At 39.8% G+C, this 25,614-nt stretch overlaps 1 protein-coding gene across 3 annotated transcripts in view; it reads left to right on the forward strand.

Annotated features, from left to right (window-relative positions):
• kcnq5a (potassium voltage-gated channel, KQT-like subfamily, member 5a) overlaps nucleotides 1-25,614 on the forward strand; it is a 119,187-nt gene that overhangs the window by 8,222 nt on the left and 85,351 nt on the right. The window lies entirely within an intron of this gene.

The raw sequence follows: 25,614 nt of genomic DNA on the forward strand, positions 1-25,614 counted from the left end.
ATCCAGTTTTATTCTTTTACCCGATTTGTTCTGTGGTGCATTTTCTATCCGCTTCGGTTGGCTCTTTAAAGGAAATGGCACCTTTTTTTTATTTGATTATCCACATAGCACTCACACAGATTAGAATCGGATATTACAGGACAGACTGCCTTTATTAAACAACATGTCCAGTTTTCCAGGATAAGTGGCCTTTTGTGGTTGTGCAAATAATATCTGTTTGCTCTCAGCAGCAGAGGTGGAAGTAGCCTGACAGTGTTGTAGCACCACAAAGCTCAGAGGGCAGAGGGTTAGGATGAATGATTGAATGTACGAAGTGTCTGACTTTGGTACTTGAGAGTGCAGTTCTTATTTTGTGTCCTACAAAATTGATTTCTTTTAATCCCATGAAAGCAATGTTACCATAACCGTTGCACAGACTGGAACTGAAGTGCCACGAATAGAGAGAGGAACCACACAGTGTTGATGAAATCCTTGACAAAATTGTTCGTCAACAGCCTTTTATCCATGACCAAACTGAGAGGATGTCAAGCTAAAACTAGATCTCGATACTGAAAACCATGACAGAATCTATGTTTCATTTTTGTTGATGAGACAAAAAGGTTAGTGGTGGACTATTGGACAGTCAGAATGAGAGGATAGGAGAGGAGAACAGAGCGGCCAACAATGGCCGTGTCTGCCGTATGAGCAACACTGAGATTGGAGCGCGACTGGCTGTAAACTCCAGTAAATAGTCAGCACCAGGATGTTTGGCGATCATGCAAAACATGGTACAGCGTCAGCTGTTGGTGCAAGTTGTGAGCTATAGTTCATATAAGAAGCAGTGTTTGTCTGATTGTGGATGGTGGAGCTGTTGATGGATTTTAGGCAGCGGAGGATTCAGAAAGAATTCAGGGTGTTGCTTGTTCACGGTGAGATAATTAAGTTAGACTTTACAATAAACCTGAATACAAATCCCTGTTTCAAATGAGTTCTATGGTGTTTGAGACCATAAAAAGAGAGATTTTGAGCTTTTCAAATTAATTATTAGACCTATTTTTTAAAAATTGTCTCTGAATGAATTTATTATATAACCTGTCACACTGAATCTAATTTCTGGGACCTGTGATAGCCTAATTCGATTAGTTTATACAGAAAAAAACACCTCCACTAAAATGTTATGGAATTTAATTGACTAAAAGGTTTTGACATTTTATCAGCTAAAACCATGACAGATAAAAATGACTAAAATGTGTCTAACACTTATAAGCATTTTTGTTTCAAGACTAAGACTAAATCTAAATCGCTGCCAAAATTAACACTGCCTGACACTGGAATAAACTCATTTTTGCAAACTCTTAAAGAGTCAAGTTAAATCCTTTAGAACAAAAACCAAAGAAGGAGCACCCTGGATAAACATAAACAATAGGGATCAGTGATTGGTTGTTGTGTTGCACAATCACACCTCATTCACGTTTTAGCTCTCCTCCAAAATCTGACCACACTAAGTCTGGAGAGACATCGGCGTGTGAGAGCACATTCACTGAGAAATATCAACGACTCTCTAAATGGCAGAGGAGTTACGGTCTTCCCAGAAAGTTTTGACATTTTTAGCTAGGAAAAGTCACAAAAAAGGAAGTCATTCAAAATTGCCAAATCTAGCAAGAAAGTCTCCAAGTTGTCGATCTGTGCAGAAACCTATAAGTCGTGAGGTTGCTTGTAGTGAGTTGATTGGTCAAAAATGTTCATCAGGGACCTGCAGGGTTGTATTTTTGCTGTCAAGTGAAAATGCTAACAACTTTTATAACAACCTTCTATAATAAATTCTTATTTGAAGCCCTTTTACATCATCATGGGCAAATTAAAATGCACAGTGGTCCAGTTCAAAATGGGTTAAAACAAAGTTTAGAACTTTTGCTCTTTGCAAGCATGTCACTACTGAAAGTGAAAATGTGAATCAGTTTATTAAATCTGAAACACTAACAAAGGCTGAGATTACTCAAACTGCAGGTGTACTGACCCTGCCCCCCCTTCAAAAGTGTAATGCACTCAGACGTGAAGAACATCAAAGGCGACCTGAAGAGACTGCACTTTGTTTCCTGAGAACATGGTGACATTTGAGACACCTGAGCACATAAAAGAGTCTCTGTGTTTAGGTTCGGAGTTACTTCCAGGTAGGGAGGAGGATGTTGGCGAGCTCCCAATGGAAAATGCTGGAAAATGCTAAGGACCCATTAGATAGGATGAATAGAAAAGGGATGCGTGTGTGTGTATGTGTGTATAAATACTGTCATGATGTTTTCCGGTGTTTGCATGAATAGGTACAAAGCGCGTACCCTATTAAAGGTAATGTGTGTTTTATATTATGTCTTCACTGGAGAGTGAAACAAAGCACAGACTCAGAGTGGATGTGTGTGTCCGGGTCACAAGTTGGCACAATGTCATCCAAGGAGAAACAGAAGTATCTCGTGTAAGGAAAGATGAAGATGAGAGCGGATAGTTTCAAAATTTCACAACACAGACAGAAAACACAGATGCATAATCTTAAAATTTGTTTATTCCATGTGTTCTGGATGAAAGGCTACATCTGCTTGTCTGCCCTGATGTGAAATGAAGAAAAACGCACTTGTAGTCATCATATCCAGACAGAAGTATTTCGCAGGCAGCTACGTACGCAAGATGTGCAAACACGCAATGACAGATGTATAAGAAATGCAAGATCACGTCAGTACCAGGATGTTTGCATATTAGACATTTTTCTCCTCCTGAAAACTGAAGTCAAAGCACATATTTAGGAGTGACACCCAAAAGCAGCTGTTAGAGAAGTTCTCATTTTCTTGTGACGCACATTCCAGGCATTTCTGCCTCTACAGTACTTGGCGGTGTGGTTGAGAAAACCCTCACCTGTAGGAATAATGGTCCCATTAAATCTCTATCTCATCAATTGTGGTTTTAATTTTTGGATGTTTGACCTAACATATTGCAAACAATGCACCATCCTTCTATGTTTGCATCTCTTGAGTGATTCCAGTAACATTTAGCTTGGAAAAGTCTTGACTAAAACATTTATAAATGCATTAGACTCAATCCAAATTGGAGGATGTACAAAGTCAACACACAGGACAGAAAGGCTGTCATATTTAGCAGCGAATTCTAAGTTTCTATCATGCCTATACAGTTGTAAAAATAAGTTGCACTGAAAAACACTCCAGTATTCAATATCTCACATTCTGCTGCCGAACATGAAACTTTCAAAAAACAATTTTCCAAAAACAGTAAATGATAAAATAGTTTATGGTGCCTCAGCACCCGATAGCATTCCTAAATCCCAGATTTCTCCCAGTTATGTTTGGAGCTCAACACATCAGCAGCGAGCTCAGAGAACAGTTCGGGAGGGAGGAGTCTAAATTATCATTCAAAGTGATGATTAATGCATGAATCATTGCATCACTGCAAACACACATAAACAAAACACACTGTATTCCTCTGCACTTTTAACCTTCAGTGTCTCTCAGCGCACCGCCAGTGCTTAGAATTGCAAAGATCCACACGGGCACCCGGTGTCATTACACCCACCCACCACATGTCCTCCGGAACATTCCTCTGTTAAGAACACTTTATTTTGAAAAACGAAATGAGCTAATAAGCCTGCGTCAGAGCGGAGAGATTTGATGAACGATCAGATCAGCTTGTCAGTTTCATCAGAGAACCAGCCGCCTTCATCAGTCAGAGCTCGCTACTGAGAAGGTGTGAGATCGGAAAGGACTGCATTGACAAATGCACTGTGACATCCGAGCAGGAAGTGTGTAGGTTGTAGGTCTGTATGTGTGTGTGCGTGTGTGTGTGTGTGTGTGTGTGAGAGAAAGTATTTGAGAGAGAAAGTGAAAGAAATTCTGTTTCTTCTACGGTGCATACTTAAATCTATGTGTGTGTATGAGAGAGTGAGAATGCAAGTGGTGTGTTTGTGTGTGTGTGTGTGTGTCTGTGTGTGTGTGTGTGTGTGTGTGTGTGTGTGTGTGTGTGTTCAGTACTGATATAAACACACACACAACCACTGTTGCAAAGGCTTTCCTCCCAGTATATGACTCTATCTAGGGATACACGTTGTATCTGTTGCCCTGTGTGTCTGTGTGTGTGTGTGTGTGTGTGTGTGTGTGTGTGTGTGTCAGCATCAGTGTGTGTCTACTCATTAGTCATCCGGCAGCCCTCTCGTACATCAGCGGAGGTGCCAGTTTGCTGAGTAGATTCCAGCGTTGATGGATGGAGATGGGCTGGGCTCGTCTGTCCTCCTGCCCACACACAGCACACCGCTGCTGGGTTTGCATCACACCAGCCTCCCCGGCCCTGCCGCATACACCCAGGACCCTGTCAGCTCTCTATACGAGAGTGTAACTCAAAAGCCCACAGAATACCATACACACCCACACATACTCAGACACATGAACACACATTTCCACAAACGCTACTCACACACACACACACACACACACACACACACACACACACACACACACACACACACACACACACACACATGTGCGCTCAGTTGCGCAGCTTTCCTCAGGATCCATCTGTAGTATTATCAGCAAAGTCTACTCTTTATGCCCGGTTCACACACATTACATGCTCTCTGTTGTAGTTCATTTATTGTTTTCTTCCTGGTCGCTTGTTAAAAGTCATTTAATAGAAATCTGGATAGTCGTTGAGTATGCTGGTTAACTTTTCATCCATTTAGTTTGAAGTCTTTTAACATTTTTGAGGGGAGTAGCTTGGGAAATTCTGTTTCACAAAAAAATAGACATTTCTGGAAGGAAATTTGTTTTCACAACTTGTACATAGCTGTCTTACATGAAGAAAAATATCAGAGACATTTGAGCATAAGTGAAGGCTTTGATGTTAACTGGACTCGATGTTCTACGCGTGTTCTTAGTGGCCACGCCAGCTCCCTCGGTGGTTAGGGGACTGTTCATTACTTGTGAGGGAGGAAGCGTGTACGCTTTATTTGAATATTTGCTCCTCTTAATCTTACACACTTAATGATAGAGTTAGTGGCAGACCAGTAACTCTCCCATTCAACAGAGTAAAATGACCGTTTTTCTCAATTGAGTTTGGTGTTTTTGATATAATGACTTCAAATCCCTGTCGTCAAGGGCTGTCTTACAGCAAGTTAAAGTGGTGAAAATGTTCTAAATATAACGTAAGCTCCACTTATTGATTTTTTTTTTAGGTGGCTTAAAACTAATCAATGAAGGCAGAGTTTGCTCAGTGCCGATTGATTCTCTGAACGTGACGCAGTTTTCTACCCCGAAGTAATTGTAAATAAACAGCTGTGAATGTGATGCAGTCTGTAGCTTAGACTGTATAGATACAGGTCCATAGCAACTAGCTGAAAGAGGGCATATCTCCACTTGCTGTAGCAGAGTCGGACATACTTCTGTCCATAAATCGATTCTCCCCCAATGCATATATACTGGGACAAGGACAGTAATCCAATTAAATGAGTGGCAGACACATAATCCATAAATCAGTGGAAGCACTCAATGAAAGAGGTGACTTTAAAAACAGTGTTTTCTGTCTCTCAACTTATATTTAATATACTCATCTCACCTGCAGCCATCACAGCAAAAACCATGTAAACGCCAGGTTTAAACCAACGTGAGGCGCCCACATTCTCACTGCACAATCTTCCTTTATGAATATCACTTTATATGTATGGAAAGATGTATGCTTGCTTTTTTTATGTACACACCATTTATGTATCTGGCCTCAGGTAACTTTTTCCTTTTCTCTCAGGCCACACACACACATACACACACACACACACATGCTTTTCACTTTCCCCCACCACACACACACACACACACACACACACACACACACTCACTCACACACACTCACACAGCTCTCCATGCATTCCTCTGATTCAGTCTTAAAGCCCCTGAGAAATCAGATACAGATATAGCAAGAATTATGGGCTGTACGTAGCGGCACAGCTCAACCACCTGGTGTGAGAGTGTGAATATTTCAGTAGGTTTTGTGTGTGCCTGTGTCAGACAGGCAATTTTTATGACACACACAGACACACACACACACAATAATTGACATATCGTAGCAAAAACATACCGGCCAGCTCAGCCCAGCACATATTGTGAATAATTTATCTTGGTTAGTCAGACACATTTTTCCCAGGTGAAACACTGATTCAGACAGAACAGCAGCGGCTCACCCACACTGACAGGTTTCTCAGACAGAGTGTGTCAGAATACTGTATGAACAGGTGTTTGCTTGGTTTGTTTGCCGTTGAAGGATTGGGGAATGTTATTTGTCATACCGGTCGAATAATTGGAACTGGGGAAATGCTGATGGTTGCAGGTGACAGAGGCACTGAGAGAAGGAGAGGGGTTGGGTGAGAAAAGAGGAGGTGAAAAAAGGGAGAGAGTAGAATGGGATTACAGAGAAAATGTGCTTTACAAGAAGTGATGTGCATGGCTGTAAGATACCAGTCTGCCATCAAGTTTAATTGCTTGAAATTTACTCTCTTAAAACACACACACGGTGCTGTAAGGGCAAACACAGACAGACTCATTTAATTGAAAGACAACTAACCACAAACAATGCTGATAAACTGTTCATGTTGTTTCTCAAACAACAGCCATTGCTTTCAGCTTCTCAAATGTGAGACTTTGCTGCAATCATATTGAATATCTTTGGGTTTTAGACTATTAGTAGAACAAAAGAAGCATTTCAAAGATAATAATAATAATTATTATTATAATGATAATTATAATAATAATTTGTAAAGCACTTTTCATACAAAGGTAGCAGCTCAAAGTGCTTCACAAAAAAAAGCAAGTTGGTGATAAAAAAAAAGAAAAATTTAAGTAAAGGTGAAAAGTACAGAGACCAGTAATAAAAGAAAAAATGAGAAATGTATATAAAATAATAATTACAAGAATTACATGAATTAAAGTCAGAATAAATAAATAGGTTTTTAACTGTTTTTTTAAAAAAACAAGACTAAATGGTTGATTCATTAAACAAATAATTGACAGGTTAATTGATGGTGAAAGTAACTGTTAGTTGTGTGAGTGCGAATATGTGAGTTATGTTCTGTAAATGCTTCAGTGCATCCTTTTTATTTTTTTACTATAGCTTTAACTGAAGGGTTACATAAAGTTGGACTTACTGTATGAAAGCACATCCCAAATACATTGAATGAACACAGAAGTTTTTAACGGTGAAAAAAAGAACGAGGTGAACTGAGGACAAAAAACAGAAACAAGCAGACATAAAAAAAAAAAAAAACTATTATATGACATTATTGACCAGTTGCAGATGGTGGTGTGCTGCCAAGAGAATGCACACTGCAGCTATCAAAGCACATTAAAATGTCCAGTCTCTACTAATCCTGACCCACACTGTTGCACTGTGAGATACAACACAGAGGCCTGTTTCTCCAAATTTGCAACATGCAAGCTGTGATTTGCAACATGTGACACATTTTGACACATTTTCGAATCCAAATAAGCCCATGCATGAGCATGTGAGAGCTCCTGCATGGGAAACCAGAAAGGGAAACCAGAAAACTGACAGGCCAGCTTCATGACGCAAGTCAACCAGTTAGCACATAAACAATGTGTAGAGTCAAGTCAATTTTTTTGATAAGGCCCATTATCAGAAATTGCAATTTGACTCAAAGGGCTTTACAGTCTTTCCTCTGTCCATGGACCCTCTCAGTGGATAAGGAAAACTCTGCCAAAAAATCCTTTAATGGGGGGAAAAACCTCAGGAAGAGCAACTGAGGAGGGATCCCCTTTTCCAGGACGAGTGTCTGAGCCTTTTATGGGCTAAATAATTGCATTGATCTCTGACCTGGTGGAAAATAGAAAGTGAAGCTCAAAAGGAAACTGGGCCGGTTCCTCAAAGGACACATGCAGCTCATAAAGGTGGCTCCTTTAGGACACCTGAAGACGGCACCCTGCGTGTCCTTCCTATGTTAGCCAGTCTCGCTCCATAAAGATAAAAGTTATAAATACTTAAGGTAAACAGGAGAAGTTTGTTTGATATCTTAGTTGAAAGTATGACTTGTTATTTCAGTTCAGCTGATGATGAATATGAAAAACAACTGCCAGATTAATGATAATATAAAATATCCATGCAGCATGAATGCTGCAGGAGAATTTGCAGGACTTCATGCATAAACTTCTGTTATTTATACCCTACAGTCACTTTATAATTGGTGCAGTCCATGTAAAATAGCATTGACTATTGACCAGCTGCAGGTAAATTCCAAATGTGTACAGACTGCATGAATATTAAAGCCACATTTGGAGAATAGGAAAGCACTGACAACATTTTAATACAGATTTTGCATAGAGGTGCTGAAACCAAAAAATGCAACTAATGAACTTGGATGCTGCACAAATCACCTGAGAAAGTCCAGTATTAGTTGGGGAAGAATTGATATGAATATTTAAACATTGTGTAGCAGCAACATGGTTCATGTTTTTATTAAGACACTACTGCCTACCGTTGATTTTTCCTCATTTTTCAGACCAAAAATGTTTTCCATTTTTCACCACATCTACTAAACTTGTCATAGTAGGATTTGAAAACCAAAAAAACATCAGTGTTTCTATCACATTGTGTTTCACAGCAGGGAATCAGCCATTTTAATATTTATGACATTACATCTCAGAAAAGTACAGCAGCTCTTTACAGTGCCTCAGGCATCAAAATAGACTTACATACTACGACTTTTATGCAAATTAGGCCAATTTAGTGTCTTTCTGGCCTATCTCTCTTGGACTATAACGTACCGGGCTCAGCATTTACATCGAACCTGCCTGACAAAGAGAAGAACGAGAGATTGAGGGAGGAGAGACGGGATTGAGAATAAAGGATAAATGTAACAGGACAACAGTATAGTACAAAATAATGCTCACACACTGTATTCTTCATTTTTTCTGTTTCCTTTCATGCCTTTGTCTCTTTAATATGGAGCTGGAACTGTGGGTAGGCGTGTGAGCTGGCTTTGCTTATAGTGCGAACTCATTACAATTCCTCTGATAGAGGTAGAAACAGCGAGAGCTTCCCTCCGAAGACACAAGTCAGACTTGAACAATCTGTCAGCTCCTACATCACTCCGTCTGTACTGTGTATTTTGGTGTTGTATCAGACACTTCTCATATAGAGAAGATGCTCTAGAAGCAGCAAATAGAAGAAAAAGTGTGAACTGACCGTGTTCTCACAACATTTTGACTTGATTAAAATCTTGAGTAAAATCTCTTCCTCTCTCTCTGTGTTCCTGAATCTGTTGTGAATCAGTGTTCCTTTATTGCCCTTTAAACGTGTCTGTTTTGTTGTGGAGGCGTCAAATTGTTGCTGGCCTTTGAAGTGCTCTGAGTGAAGAATCGTGGACATATGTGTGAGAGTTTAATGAAAGTGACTGAGGCGAGCTACATTTGTTTCATCTTGTTTATTAAAAGCTATCAGGAGCCCTCTCGGAAAGCGTTCTCCTGAGGAGCAGGAGTGCTGTCCATCATCTCTTCTTTGTTTACCGAGCGGGGAATCTGTCGTCCCCTGCTATGAGATCAAAGGGTCTCTCATTTGTTTGCTGGACTGTTGTATCCTGATTAAATTTGAGATTATGATGCATAATTTTGCTGCACTCCAGCATCCTTTAAGGAATACTTTATCCCCCAAATGACTATTTGTATATCAGTTACTCGAATTTGTGAATATGCTTTTCTTGCATCCCTCCAGAGTGAACGAATATTCTTGTTAAACTGAAGTCATTGGGGGTCCGTGTTTAACAACAGCAAAAACTATATCAAAACATCCATTTACATACTCTTGGAGTTTATTCCATTTTTTATTTATCCAGTCGTATGCTCAGTACTTCCCAAATGGACAGCCTTTTCCAACGGGGAACTGAACTAAAAGTGAAAGTTTTCTAGGCTCTCTTAAAAGTCCGACTACATTGACAAAAACAGTGATTTTACCTCGCTGAACATGGGAGCTGCTGTCTACAGCTGCCTGGGTTGAGAGTTTGTTTGTGATATTGTGTGGCTTTGCAGGAGCTGAACTAACCCTTTAAAACACCAAAGTTGCACAATAACGCAAAACAAAAGAGTGAGAGAGCAGCAGACCTGCAGCTCCTGGGTTCAGCACGGTAAAACTACTGTTTTAGTCAATGGAGTATTTGGAGTCTGGCTTTGAAGAGAGTATAGATAGATTTTGGAATCGTTTTGCTGTTGTTAAACGTGGGCCCCTATGAAGTCAATTAATCTAGAATTTTCTCTGTTTTTGTATTTTTCCTTAACTCAAGGCCAACTTGGTCTTATTCCCAACTCATCAAATACCGATGCTTGATCAGTGGCCCTTGTTTTTACACATCCATGCAAAGAGACACCCCTTAGTGTCAGTATGAGACGCACTGGGCGCCAGCATGTTTCATGTTCCAGGCAACTATCTTGCACAAACTTTTTGTTTACTGTTACTTTATTTCTATTTTGACATTTATATTTTTGTGCTTGACCTTATTCCTACTTGCTATAATTCTCTATGCTTGGCAAAAGAGCGACTGTAACGAACCACAGTTTCCTCCCGAGGATCATTAAAGTATTTGTGATTCTGACTCTGATAACGACTGTATGTATTTAACAAGCAGAAACAGTGCATTTCCTGTGACAACAGAAGTTTATTATGAAAAGAGACAACGTATTTAATGAGCGGAAATTTACATGCTTTCCGTGAACGCCCAAAACAGACACAGGAGGAGTATAATTTGGACATATTTTGACATTGGTATTTTGAAGAGAGAGTGAGAATGTGTTGCAGAGGCATGCAAAAAGAAGTTTTCCTAACAAATTCAATGTACCATGTGGTAAGTAACATGGATAACATGGCCATTTGGAGTGAAAAGTATTCCTTCAAAGAGACACTGAATGACTTCAGAAAGAGTGCAACATGTCAGCCGCTTTAGTGTTTATTTTCCCTTTGTTTCAACATCCAATATGTTTGATTTTACTGTACCAAAAGCACAAAATGACCAGTGACAATGTGTCGCCCTCTTCGTGTATGCAGCTCATTTGTGGTTGATATAGATTTGTGTTGACACTCAATAGAGCACACGCTCTTGCAAGCCTGCACTATTTTGCGATCCACATGTACATTTTGATGTTCATTTCTTACCTCTTAGCTCTCCAGCCATTTAAAAAATCTATTTATTTCAGTCACCCAGCTCATGCCGAGACGATTATTAAGCAAAGAACGCAGAATATGCACAGAGTTTAGGCAAGTTTAGTCTTTAAGCTCCTTTCATACATAAAGGCAAATTAGAATCCTTTACATAATTTACTTCCCTAAATCACTTTTATGCTTTTAATCATGATTGCATCTTTTTTTTGTTTGTTTAAATTGGAAGGAACTTTGTAGAAGTCATTTGGTTTCCCTCCTTGTCTGCATACATTTTAGTAGTTGGAAATCAGATCTTTGACTGTTGTTGTAGTTCCTGCTGGGCACCAGTAGAGGTTGATTGAGGTCACAGATTGACCCCTTTCCTGTCATCAGATGGCGTCTCGTGGGAGTTTCTGTGAAGTGATCGTGACGGACTTGGTGAAGTAATGACAGAGAAGCTGAAAGATTAGATTAAATTGTGGAAGAGGAAGATGAGCAGGTTTTAAGTGTGTGTGTGTGTGTGTTTCATTGCCAAGTAGACTATGTTTCTGTAACAGAATGACTGATCAAATGTCACTCCTGTTTATGACTTCCTCTGCAAATTTTCAACAATTTATAAAAACGGTTCAGCTCTCCGTGCTTCGGAATTTGTTTATGTAAGTGTATGTACACCAAAATGTGTGCTTGTGTGTGACATCTCTACCGCATGACTTTGCAATAACATGAATTTGCCATCAAAGTACTTGTTGCCCCTAGCAACCGGAGCTTGGACAAGAATGGAGCGACTCATGTTACACTGCATGAAAAGTCCTCTGTGTGTGTCTGTGTGTTATCTGTGTGTGTGTGCACGGGTGTGAGAGGGAAGGAAGTAAGAAGGGAGAGAATGTCCCTGTGAAGGCATGTGTGTGTGAACCGTCTCTGCCCTGTAGAGAGTGCATAAGAAAGTGTGTGTGTGTGTGTGTGTGTGTGTGTGTGTGTGTGTGTGTGTGTGTGTGTGTGTTTATGTGTATGTATGTGTGTTTATGTGCAGGCGTTGGGCCCAGTCCATTGACGGGAGTCAGTCTAATGTAGAGTGAATGTCTGTTTTCTCTGCGTAAGCCTTCTCTCAGGCCTGCAGCCAACAGAACAACCAGCCTGACACAACAAGACAGCTGGCTGTTTGGATAACATCACACCTTCTCACTGTGTGTGTGTGTATGTGTGTGTGTGAAATAGAGACAGAAAGACTTTTAACATTTGATTAAACTAAAGAAGATCCAGTTGACTGGTTAGCACAGTCACGTGTAAATCTGTGCGAATGGTGTGTGTGACAATATGTGTGGTAAGAAAGAAGAGAGAAAGTGCAAGAATAAGAGCGTTTTTGTGTTTTTGTCAGAGTGATTTAGGCTGCCCATCTGTGTGTGTGTGTATTTATACTTTAAATCATGTTGTGAGTAGCGCTGTCAGCGTTGATGCGTTAATTGAGATGTGATTAAGGTCTGTAAGTAAGTCGTCTTTTGTTTTTATCACGGTATAGATACATACTGAATAGAGCGCTGCAGGGATGACATTTTTTTGTAGGCTGATGTGATAGTGGCACTTTGGTTGCCTTGATAAAAAGCAAATTGTATGTGTCCAGTAGGATTTTGATTGTTGCAAAAATTAAGCTCTGTAGCAAACAAACGTTAATGAAACTTGTGTTTTGTTGGCAAAATAATCTTCACAAATGTATGTTAGTTTTTTGTTTTTTGTAACTGCCATCTGCAGAGGTAAAAAGCTGGCGTCATGCTATAATCATATCACAACATAGTCGCTAGATGTAACATCGTCACCACAACGAGCCTTTAAAGCCTTGTTCGGCGTGTTGATGTTCTGTAGTCTCATTTAGCCGATTGTTAGCAAGCATGTAAAAGACACGTAAAAGAAAAAAAACAATTGACTTCAAGACAAGGGACTCGGACATGCAAACATAGTAACCCATTTCCATGTTTTAGGACCCATTCCTGCACCACTCTATGGCAGTTTTGATTGTTAGTGACTGAGGGCTGTTTACAGTGGTTCTTGCATGAAACCTTACACTCTTGATATGGATTAGCCTTTCATTCACATGACAACAGCCATTCGGGGTCCTGAAAATACGAACTTTCGAAAACAGGTTCCAGTGTTAAATTTTGAAAACACTACCCCCCCGTCACTGTGTAAACTGGCAATGCGCAGATCGCACACGCGCATTATGTTTCAGACAAAAAGCCATGCAGGAGTAGGATGAAAACAATAACAAAGATCGTAGACTACGAAGCTGTGTTTGTGCTGCTGACGCTACTGAGTTTCTTAACACTTTTGGTTCATGTGCATTCGTTCGCCATCTTCTTGTTTGTTTAGACTCACCGCTCTGTAGAAGAACGCCGTTAAGTGAAGGCACAGGTGTTCTTCTGTGGTGTGTCAAAGTTACACTACCATCTACTGGCCTGGCAGGCATACTACAGTGTTTTCGGTTGTTTTTAGAGCTCTGTGTTCACAAGGATCATTTTCACAGTGTTATCATATGAACGTGGATTTTTTTAAATATGCAAAGGGAAGACTTTTCTCTTTTTAGTAGGGCTTTTGTCTTCTAAATGTGTCCTGAGTCTGCCATTCCCACTCTAGATTAAAAATGTCCACATGCATGAGAAACATTGTTACTTTGTGTAAAGTGTCTTCAGAACACCATTCACTCTCCCATAGCCTTGTCAGAGCTGTATTAAGTTCCCGTCCTTGCAAACCTAGCATTACCCACTGCTGCTGCTTTACATTATATGTATTAAACACAGGGTGGCTTCTATTATGAAGCAAGCACAGGAAATATATCTGTCTGTGGGGTTTAGGCTGACTGTGATTGTCATCAAAAATGCATACACGAAACAAGACAGCGTAACTTGGGACATTTTTCATCAGTTTTATAGATTGCAGGGCATCTGGGACAGGAAGGAGCAGCAGCAATGAGCTGCGTGCTCTGCTGTTGTGTGGAAAAATATTCACGCTTTGTTCAGCATGAAATCAGATCACAGTATAGCGCGATGGAAAAAAGCTGGTTATTGACTGACTTCTTTATTAAAACAACGTGGATTTGTTTGGCTGCGATGTAAACAGATAGACCAGCTGCTTGTCTGTTGTGTTTGACAAAGTAGCTGCACAAAGAGTGTTTGTTGGATTGTTAAATGGCCCTTGCTGACACCACCAGTAGCTGCAGGTGCCACCAGGTCAACCAGGGCTGAAATCTCAAGGATTACATTTTGCATGTAAGGGTTAGGTCACAGCAATTTCGCCCTAAGTGACAAAATTTTGAGGTTGTCCACTTTCCCTTTTTTGATGGAGAGAGAGAGAGAAACAGACAGAGAAAGAAAGAGAGAGTCAAACAGCACAAACATCAGGGTGGGGGCCTGTTTCTTTGCATTAACCGTTTTAAAACCTGAGCAAATTGGTTTTGTTTTGTTCTAAAACCTGGGGAGAATGCAATGAGCAAAGTGACAAGACATGGCCCAAAATTAGCAAGAAATTAGTAAAAACTTAAAAAATAAGTACAGCCAAACAAGGAAATGACCTGAAAAATGGTATGAAATTAAAAAATATACATGAATAAACTTTTTTCTTTAACATTATTGGAAATATATAATTATTCTAATTACTGTCTTCTGAATAATTTTCTAATAATCATCACCACTTTTTAAAAACAAATTTTCAGGTCATTTACCTTTTACTAATTGCGACATGTCTTGCCAAGTGGCATTGCCTCTTCCCCATGTTTCTGAAAGAAATCAAACCCATTTGCTCAGGTGTTAAAGCGTTAAACAGCTTGTGAAAGGTATCTGAACGCAACACAAGAAAACTGATGTCGATCCAGGTTTCAAAGGGTTAACAAGAATCTTTAAAACATGTTCAAAACAAAAACTGTGCTTGAAAACACTCAGGCGCACATCCAGTTGGAAAGAGAGAGAGCGGGAGAGAGGGGGAGTATTGAGAGCAGAGATGGGGGATATCTGTGAGCCTGTGTTGTACACTTGCTAAATGTCAACTCCATCCAATTTTGCATGAGGCTGTTTATAAGGAGAGTAAAGGCTAAGGATGATAGGCTTCATTTCACAGCTCAAATATATGTAAATCTCTTTCTCTCTCTCCATTTCCTTTTGCGCTGTCACACAACAGACTATTTTGGATTGTTCCAAGCACAACTCCACTTCCTATAAATCACCAATGCGGTGCACAACTCAGCCAGCCTCAATGCAACTGGAAATTAAAAAGACATTACGGTTGAAACAATTTCCGACAGCAGAATTTGCCGTGTGTGATACTAGTGGTTTGTTAGATATGACAAGACACCGGAGTTAGAAACTAATGGATTTATAAATGCACTCTGCATTTTTTATGTTCCATTAGACACTTCTGCTGTTTTTGGCAGGAAATGCAGACCTTTGTGTCCACTGTCCACGCAGGTTAGGAAGCAAATACCATCATTACAAAGGTGTCAAGCAATTATCCTGCATTTGTCTGTGCAGGTGTTTTCTGTTACTTACCATAAGAGCTGCTAATGCGTTTCAGCTGTTGAGTGAATGTTGCACAGAAGAACTACATTTGTGTTCAGATCTGGATTGCATAGTGCTTTGTTTACCCTTTTCCACCAAAATTAGCTCATATATGCAGGATTTTTAAATGGGGGAACACCTGCGAAAAATAGGCGATAAAGTCCTCTCCCATTTCCGGTAGATGAGTGTGTCTTTTCTGTCTGTTGTGTCACTTTCAATGTCATGAACATGCCAGACAACAGAGTAAGTAAACAGTTGAAAGTTGCGTGGAGGCCAGTAAAGGGGAGGGAAATGTGCGTTTGGATGAGTTGTGTATCTGTTTGTCCACATTCAGTCTTGCCTAGTACCGGACCAATCAGCCTGATATTTTCTGTGCACATTTATTACTGTATGCTCAAGGACCTCTTGTGGTTGCAGTGATTCACAGTTGTTGAAAAAAAATCTTTTATTTACTGTTTTATAATGTTATTGACTGTTGACTCCTCAATCCTCTTAACTGGCCAAAAGTTCTCAACAAAATAATGCAGCAAAAACGTAGAGCGAAAGGCATTTCTGGAAAACGCCTTGGTTAAAAACATCAAGTCTTAGCTAGTCTGTCGTATGCCGCATTTTGGCATCTGTCTTGGTATAAAAACATCTTAACTTTATGGGAGCTGTGAGGTGCAATTCCTACAGGCGCACCTACGCTGTGTGCATTGTCTATAGTGGCCGCGGTCAGGCTGGCAAAAATCTGTAATCTACCAAGTGCACAAATCAAGTTTGTGTGTTACTTATTTACTCTCTTTCAAACTCTGTGCCAACTAATTTGAAACGATGCCTGAGCACTGCTATATGGAACACAAATGAAATGTAGTGGCTGACACGCCAAAAAGTTACAGAAGTTACCTATGGTCAGACCGGAAGAGGTTAAAAACAATTAGTGTTTCCATCCAGCTGTCATGATTCAATCACTGCCAGTCAAAGCTAGATCCCATAAACAATGCTGACTACTGCAGAATCATTTATCCCGGGAATAAATGCGGAATTTAGCCTCCTACTTAAGACCAAGGGCAGCTGTTAGTGTTTTTTTTGTCATGTGGGAAATGGGTGATAGACTTTAAGAGGGTACATTCAGTGTGAACCACTGTAGGCGATATTATAAGTCCTTTAACATATGTGTTTTGGGTATGAAAACGTTTCAGTGCAGATGAAAATATGGAGCGTGAAGCAGTAGGAAACACTGGACAGACAACACGAGAAGAAAAGCTGTGTGCACACCAACTTAACAAAATGCGAAACCACCAATACAATGGAGGAGTAGAGGATGGACTGGTCGGCGACAGTGAAAGGAAAATGGCTCTGTCCTCTTGTGTGAGGCCTGCTGCCAGTTTCCAACTGTGGGAAAGAAGTTAAAACACATTTGGTGGTAGAAAATCGAGTGTTTACTTTCCAATACACAATAGCTATTTCAAAAAAGGTTTCCCAAAAAGGCCTTCATGTCCCAAAAGATCAGAGAAAATATGCCCTCAGAAAAGAGATAATTTCTAAGCCCAGCATTAAATAAATCTAAACTAAACAGTTAGGAACATTTCACCAAAACCAATAGATCCCTTGACTACCAACGCTGCATAACCAAATAACAGCAAGAGGAGGGACAGAGCTGTGGAAACTGGGCTTATATACTCAGATAATTTATGTCATTTGGGCTCAGTTTTGATTTTTGAAAAAGACTTGCTGTTCCTGGCCCCTTATTGAGGATGTAAAACCCTCCATTGTCAGACCATCTTTGGAAAATAAGAGCTTCTTTCATGGTGCAGTTTTGTATGAAGAGTTTATCCAGCTACCCTTAACAGAAAAAGGATCCTCATATCTAATGCAATAAGGCTGTCATTGACTGCTGCCTGCAGGGATGTTAGAGCAATAAAATATTTGGTTTGGACACCCACAAAGCTCTTTCACCTTGAATCTCAACCAAACACATAAAATACCCAAGTGCACATGCCTGCAAACATGAATACCAACAGGTGATCACGCTGCTTCAAAAGGAAACACACATAATTGCACAGACACTGAACTGTTCACACTCACACACTAGCAGACACACAAAGATTCCTGGCCCCAAGATGAGCTCATCTCTAGCTCCCGACCACAATAGATTTTCCATACTTGCAGACCCAGAAACACACGCATACACACAAATACAAATACATGTGAACCGTGACAGGGACTGCAGCTTCTCCACCACAACAGCCAAGTGACAAACATCTTCTCCCCCCTCTGTCTCCTGACCTTGTTAAGTAAAGAAAGGAGGAGTGGAGGAGGGGAGGACGACATGTTTCGGAGAGGCCGGAGGATAAGTTACGGCCGGGGTTTCTGAGGTAAATGGTGCATTGAAAGCAGACTCAGCCACATTAAAGATATTAGGACAGACACAAGACTTGCTCCAGACCTGGCCCTGCTCCAAGCAGAGGCGATATGGACAGTCCAAGTCATCATTTCTGGGCTCTCATTTATCACAGCATTTGTAGAAAAAGTTCTAAATGTGTGTGTAGGAACTGTCTGTAAGAAAATTGGTATATATCAAACAACGCAAAAACACACAAATGCAATGAACGATGATAAATCTCACCTGTTCTACATCCATCTTCATGTCACTCTACAGATTTATTTGGATACATAATGCCAAATATGGTCAACACATTACTTAAAACGTTCTACTTGCTTTAAAGGATTTAAGGGGAAATGTTGGCAAAAATGGTAAATAATATTCATAAGTATGTTTTTATTAGTGTACAATCACTGCTAGATGCTACTAAACCCTACACACACTAGACCTTTCATGCAGTGTTCCTTCTTGTGGACAAATTAGAAAAAATATAGACATAAGGCCACTAAATGGACTTTGAGGTGAATTGTTTTTGCCAACAAGTTAAATGTAATCTCACAGAAATATATGTAATTACAACAGCCTCTGGGTTTCGGAACCAAAATTACTTGGTTAGGTTTTTAAAAAGATAGTGTTTTCAGATAAAATAACTAAATCTGTTACTTACGGGGTGCAAGTAATTACATAAAACAAGTGCTTAAAATGAAGTTAGTCTGTGAAATGACACAAGTATGTAAAGTGACGGAAGTACTTAAAGTGAAGTATGTAATCTGAAGTAAGGACATAATATGAAGTTAGTCTATAAAGTGTTGTAAGGATGTAAAGTAACACAAGTACGTAAGGTGAAGTTAGTATGTAATGTCAAGTTAGCACGTAAAATGAAGTTAGTATGTAAAGTGACGTGAGGACGTAAAGTTTAAAGGCATCACTGTTGACCTTTAGTTTAGCACAGGACATGAAAAACGACCTCCCAGGTCCGGTGTTTATTTAGTTAGGTTTAGAAAGAAAGTATTTTTGGTTAGAGTTCTATTTTTGATATGTACAGGATGCAAGTATGTCGCACAGTGACGTAAGTACATTACGTGACATAACTATGTAAAGGATGTACGTATGTTAAGTCAACAAAGTTGTTGGTTTGACTCATTCAACACCCCAACCTCCTCCCCACGAGGACTTTCTTGCTATTAATACAACATATTGGGTTGTATAATTAACTACCAGCCATTGCATGACATCATTGAACTAGGGAATTTGTGTTTCCACCAAGACAAAAGATCCTAATTGACTTTCCATCCGCAGCTATCCATCCGCCCGTACACAATTTCAGCAAAATACTTGCCACCACCATGTAATGTCTTGTTAAAGGTAGTGTTTTTTTCCAGCTATTTCTGTGAGACCAGCTAGCAGTAAGTGTGGTGCATGTTCGTACGTTTAGAGACATTACTCAGATTTTTAAAATTCTCAAAACTTGATGTGAATGCCAGAAATTTAAGAGGAATCATTCAAATATCACATAGTCTTTGGGCTTAAGGATGATTGCAGAGGATAACATCTGTAGTCAGCTACATAGAGGTCGTCATGGATTCAAAAGGTGGCTCAGGTGACCTACTTGCTAACTCTATGAATGTTTCAAACCACTTCTGCAGCACAATCTTCAGCATAAACTTCTGAACCACTGATCCATAAGCCTTGACTCAAAACATTCAAGTAAATGAGTTTGATGAACATGTTTGAACATGTTCAGTACCCTGACTCAGAGATAACAAGGTTAAAAGCAGGGCGTTGTGGTCAGGATGGTGGAAAGATCAGGTTGTCCTTGCTTCAATTTTCCAACCTTTACCAAAAAGATTTCCATTCTAAATAAAGTTCTTTAGCTAAAGTTAAGCCTAATCATAGCCAAGTCATCTCAGTTGCTCAACCTCAATCAAAGTTCTTTCAGTTGCCTAAACAAAGCTAACCTTTGCTACATGTGATGAACAAAAGAAAATAGAAAGTCCCATTCATGGGATTGTCACATATTCCGGTTTGTGGTGGAGGAACACAATGTTCACATAATTCATGCTGACAAAATGCAATCTGCGTTTCAGAGTTCGTGCTCATTTTATTTATGAGAGCTCATTGGAAAAATATGGAAGAGGATGGAAGCCTCACCATAACTGTTACCACAACAGTGACACAGATGTTCCCCTATGCAATGACAAGGCTCAGTGCAGCCCAAGACAAACTCTGTATGTGTGTGTGTTTGTGGCACAGTGGGAGGTGGTGTGCCTGTGTGTCTTTTTCATAATGGGTTTCTCAGTGTCCTCGTGCCACAGAGGCTGAGGAGCAGAACAATGACAAAAGTGTTGGGAGGCATTAACAGAAATAAGAAAAACATTTTTATCCCATCGATCTCAAAAATAATTGCAGAAAAACAACATTTGCCGGCCAAGAAATGTCCTTTTAACTCGGCGTCTCTGGCAGCCACTGTATGTGTGATTGAGTCAGTTTCTATGTGCGTGTGAAGTTGTAATGCTTTTTCCATTATGAATCACTTTTATTATTCATAATTAAGAAAAGCAGTGAGCTTAATACTACAAAGCAAAACAGAAACACCCCGTTCAGTGATACAGCTGGCCCATAATCCCATCCTCTAATTGGAAGTAGATGAGTGGAGGAGATCAAAACATCCATACTGATGGGGTAAAGTGTTGAAGGGAGGAGTTTGGGGATTTTGTTGTAAACGTATCCAACTTTTCTTTTCTAGAAACATCCATGTCAAACCCTGTCTGATGATTATTATGTTAATAAACATCTAACTAGCAAATGCATTTAGTAGAAATCATAATGCTGTATAACAAACCTATCTGCAACCTGTCACTGTCAGTGTATATATTCAGTTTCTTTCCTACAATATCGTCTCCTGGCAGATAAAGCATAAATGACATTTTTACTACTATATGTTCACGCACCTCAAAAACGCTTGGTCTGGAAAAGGTTGTGGTCTTGGATAAACATTTTGGGTCAACGCTGATTTAAAGCATGAGAGAGGATGCATTTACTTTTTCAGTTTTTAACCAAAACCTTGACTTTTTTGGAACATGAACGCCATGCTTCAGTGTAAGAAGTCCTGCACGTTGTACAACCAACATTTCCCAACTTTCTAAAGGGTAGCTAACTTCAGCATTTTAAAACCTGGACCTTATCCCCTCTTGTTTTGCTGTCTTGATGCACTTCAGCTGACAGTGGAAAAACAGGATGCAGTGTAATGTGAATGTGCAGTTATGCACTGTCAATTTATGTCCACTGTAATACTTGTTTTTCCCACTCAGATTGTTGTTATAGTGTCTGACATCTTGAAGAAAGGATCTCTACAGAGATAGATCCTTTGTTAAAGAGTAAAAGTCTTTTTATTTAACAAGAAACTGACCAGAAATTGCTATCACCAAACCCACCAGTCAGTCTCCATTTTAATAAACTGTAATTTTAACATCCAAAAACATACTTCGTTCAAAATCAACAGAAACAAAATAAAATATGCAAAATCTGCCTTGATTCATCTTTCCACTGTTAAAGCAATCACCAGCTCTGGTTTGGATAAAATAAACCCTTAATTCACCTAATTGGATGTTAAAACAGGCTGACTCTATACAAGCTAAAATTACTCTCTACCACCCCTTCTGACAAAGTGACATTTATCAAATTTTATTCATTTCAAATTATTTTTTTTCCATGAGCAAATTAATGTATTTTAGTCCAAAACAAGGGAAGGTTTGCTTTGCACATTGAAAAACACTATTAGAAAAACAGATACAAAGCAATCACAACCAGTAAATTAGGCTTGCTGTCCTTTGCTCTCTGTGTTTTCACGCAGTATCATTCCTAATGATAGTGAGAGGTCCTCCATCATGATTGCTCCCGTGGCTAATTACACCGGCCACGCAGGGTTAACGAACACCCGCTGTCCTCTGATACTGTGCAACCGAACAGGTTTATTGTAAATGACCCGGTCGGGTGTCTGGTGAATTCTCTCTGCTCAAGCATGAACACAGGCCCCATCTCTCTTACCCTCTTTCACTCCCAACGTGAAACGCCACTGTGTCCTGTGCTTTGGCTGTTTCCATAGCAACGCCCAGCCCTCTGAAAATAAAGACTCTTGTTCTAATTCAAGAGGGGGGGTCAATTGATTACCACTTGGGTTGTCGGGTGAGGTCTGTGTGTGCTTGAAAACAGCAAACAAACAAATAGATCAATGCACAAAACAATAAGGAAACAAGGGCTGTGTACTTCTGGAAGGTCATTTAGTTTCAGTTAGTCCACAGTGATGGTACTCTAAGGGTGCGTTCACACCTACCCTGTTTGGTTCAGTTAAAACATACTTGGGTTGAAATGCAGGAAAGGGCCGTGAGCTGGAATCGAACCCGCGGCAGCTGCAGCAAGGACATTGCCTTAATTTATGGTGCGCCTGCTTTATCCACTGAGCCACACGACACCCCGATATATGGTTTTCAGCATAATTTCAACAGCTAAACCAATAATTCATCAATCTGCACGTCGTATAATCTGTCCATGATTTTGATCCTGATGAAAGCGAATGCCACTGCTACAGGCATGCACATCAGTGCAGCGGCAGTACGAGCATGCTCTTACATGCTTTTTTTATTCCAACAGCTATTTGTACAGTCAGTTTTTCAAAACTTAAGCCTATTAAAACATACCTGCATTCAAGAACGGACACAGACATCTGACTGGTCTTCCCGTCATCAGTATCAGTGCAGAACTCTCAGAAGCATTTAATGGCCTCATTAACGACCTCGCAGCAGGTAATGCAGACGTGTCTCTCTTGAGCCTCCAGCAGATGCTGAAAAATGCCTGTTCTGTAGGCTAGTTCTTCTTAAGTGGAACATATATGCCGAGTTTATCAAATTTTGTAATTTTTCTTCTGTTTTGTGAGAGCATCACAAAGAAACTCTATGCTGAGGGAACACACGTGGCCAGCAGAGGCCCTGATAACATTTGATTGATTTTTAGTTTGGTAATAGCTGACTAATAATACTCACAATTTCTCTGAGCTCTTTGTGACACTAGAAAACATAAATTTAAACTCTCCACAATCATTAATGTGCTGTGTGAACTTCTGTCAGACACCTGAATTTGGTTTCCCCGCGAGTCCTGATGATGATGATGCAGGATGGCAAATGCCAAATCTGTCCAATCAACGAGTTACCTGTTAGTCCGTAGAATGTCACGTTTATTCCTCTTGGTTTGTTTGTAAGTAGTCTTTGTGAACAGGAGCCAAACTAGAACTAAAATGTAAAAATGCATCGTTTTCCCTCCTGGTCTGGACCAAATTAACCGAACTACAGGTGTGAAAGCACCCAAAAACTTTATAGAGCCATGCTGTAATAACTGCTTTGCATTTAATAAAACCATATAAATATCTAAGAACATTTTCAAAACCAGCATCCATCATAGACGGCTTTGTCATTAATATTTTCAGGGTAGTGGGCGGTCAGAGGTGCCAGTTGTTTAAACAGTCCATCAGCATTTTTAAATGTATAACATCCAGAAACCCTCTAATCAAACAGTCCACCCTGCCAGCAGTGTTGATGACACCAGCAAATCCATCACTATTTTTCCCCTCCTTTTTCACTTTTATGCCTGATGCTTTTGCTCAGTAAGCCAATATGGGCGGCCACCAGGCCGGAGCTGCCAAGTCAATAAAAGCAATTAGATATGAAATCACTTCAGAGAGCAGATGATTTCTCACTGGAAATCTGCTGATCTGTGCCCTAGCTGAGCTGCTCGGCCAAATGCAACCACAGGCCGTGAACAGCTTGATTGATGGGAGGGAACGGTGGTGAGACAAAGGCAATTCTGTGGCAGTGTTCAGGCAGAGGCAGGCTTATTAGCGAGGAAATGTTGAATTGATAGTAGTTCATCCTACTCTGTTTGAGATGAAAGATAAACTGAATGTTTGATTTTAAGGGTTAAAGTTAACGTCCAGTCCTGCAAACATGATTTACATTTTACCTGTATTGCATAAAGACATGCACTGGCTTCAAATGGTGCTTAAGAAAGCTTTTCACACCTTTTCTTTTTGCCAGATGAAATTTTTGGCATTGTATGTTTCTGCAAACGACAGATGTGTGACATTTGCATGTTTCATTTGTATCATATCAATGTTTCTAAAGTGATGTCATTCTCATAACATGTATATGTGCAAACTTTGTCATGGTAACGTAGAGGGGATGATGGGTGGCATGACACTGAGGCAGGATAGCTGCTAAGCTTCAGACCACAGTTCGAGACCTAAAAACAAAAAAGGTGGTTATTTTTAGGAAGATAATTACAGATGTTATGCCACTCAAAGAGGGGAAGCCAACCGTATCACCACACTAAAGGAAGCATCTACTACTAGATCACCTATTACCACCGAGTTAATGTTACAGTCCAACCGAAGAGGACGATTAATGTTTACATCTTCTCAGGAACAGCAGCCTCTCAACCGTTAATAGATGCACACTTACTACTGCGTGGATGTGTTTTTTAAAAAGAAAATACTTCCTAACGAAAAAACTGCTAACTGTGGATTATCTTGAGTAACCAGGCCATGACTTCTGGAAAGAGACAGCGCTGATGAGTTTTTTTAAGAGTATTTTTTGGCTTTTTGAGCACCACAGGCTGAGTGCCATCTTTTTCCATTATATTTGAGAAAAGGTAGACATCTGATATCTCCAACACTCTGCAGCTCACATCAAAATAATCTAGATCAAATAGCACTACAGGTAAGAGGAAAGGGGTTAGGGTTAGGGTGCTGCTTTCAGATGTCTTTCACAAGTATTTAAATATTTTAACCCTGAGCAAATTGGATTTTTTTCAAAAACATGGGAAAAGAGGCAATGAGCAACTTGGTATGAAAAGTCTCACAAATTACAAGAAATTAGTAGATTTAGAAAATAAATTTTAAAATGCGTACTGGGTAAAAAGAAAATACCTTGGGAAAAACTATATAATTATTCCAATTACAAAATTTGAAATTATGTCAAAAAACCAAATCAAAATCAAGCCAATTTGCTCAGGTTTCAAAGGGTTAAATCATTTCATGTAGTATCACTGATTCTATGAACAAGCTCATGTACTCTGTATTTTGATTAAATTTATATGTCAGGTCTTTAATGAATGAAAAAGAAAAGGCAAATACCACCCACACAGCTCGGTGTTGTTTATGTTGGTGGGATTTTTCTGCACACTTGCTGAAGCTCCCCTGATAAATCCCTGTGATACTGGAAAGAGGATTTAGCCTGCAGGTATAAGTAAATTAATTTTTCAAAAGTTTGAGCCATGCAGTGTATACCATAATCACTCCGCCTCCCGTGTGAGTCAGTAAACTGTAGAAGGCCATCCCCACTATGGGAATTTTTTTTTTAACTTTCAGTCAGTTTTTTCCTTCAAAAGTCCACTTTTGTCTCTGCTGTAAAAGTAAAAAAAAAAGAGAAAGAAAGTCTTGTTGTACAACCTCTGACCCCACACTATCACACCATTGTCACCTCATCACTTCCTGTATGAGATGAG

The sequence above is a fragment of the Plectropomus leopardus genome, chromosome 13 (genome assembly GCF_026936395.1).
Source record: "Plectropomus leopardus strain MGB_pleo_1.0 chromosome 13, ASM2693639v1, whole genome shotgun sequence".
Taxonomy (NCBI): Eukaryota; Metazoa; Chordata; class Actinopteri; order Perciformes; family Serranidae; genus Plectropomus; species Plectropomus leopardus.